The sequence below is a fragment of the Octopus bimaculoides genome, chromosome 17 (assembly GCF_001194135.2).
Source record: "Octopus bimaculoides isolate UCB-OBI-ISO-001 chromosome 17, ASM119413v2, whole genome shotgun sequence".
Taxonomy (NCBI): domain Eukaryota; kingdom Metazoa; phylum Mollusca; class Cephalopoda; order Octopoda; family Octopodidae; genus Octopus; species Octopus bimaculoides.
The window spans coordinates 32,548,216-32,548,691 of NC_068997.1; the positions used below are offsets into that span (position 1 = coordinate 32,548,216).

General features: G+C 35.7%; 1 long non-coding RNA gene across 2 annotated transcripts in view; it reads right to left on the minus strand.

Annotated features, from left to right (window-relative positions):
• The window catches only part of LOC106875031 (uncharacterized), a 19,375-nt gene that overhangs the window by 18,159 nt on the left and 740 nt on the right, over positions 1-476 (minus strand). The window lies entirely within an intron of this gene.

Sequence of the window (476 nt, forward strand, 5' to 3'; positions counted from 1 at the left end):
TATATATATATATATATATGTGTGTGTGTGTGTGTGTGTGTGTGTGTGTGTGTGTGTGTGTGTGTGTGTATTAGACAAAATGAGATAACAAAGCCAAGGCTGTGAGGAGTTTCCAGGATATTTATAAGGAAAAAGATATAGATATAGTTTTACAACTGTTTCTGGGATATTATGGGTACCCCTTCATCGCACATCGTCTCTGATGAAGGGATATGCATAATATCCCAGAAACAGCTGTGAGACTATATCTATATCTTTTTCCTGATAAATGTCCTGAAAACTCCTCACAACCTTAACATTATTAACTCATATTGTCTAATATATATATATATATATGCATGCTAATACAAGACCCACATACTCCTCACTCATACCACTATCAAACCAAGAGCTTCACTATGGTCAGTCCATAGCACCTACTTAGTGTCACCTTCCACTCTTTGGGTCTTCTAGATATCAATACCTCTCATATATAT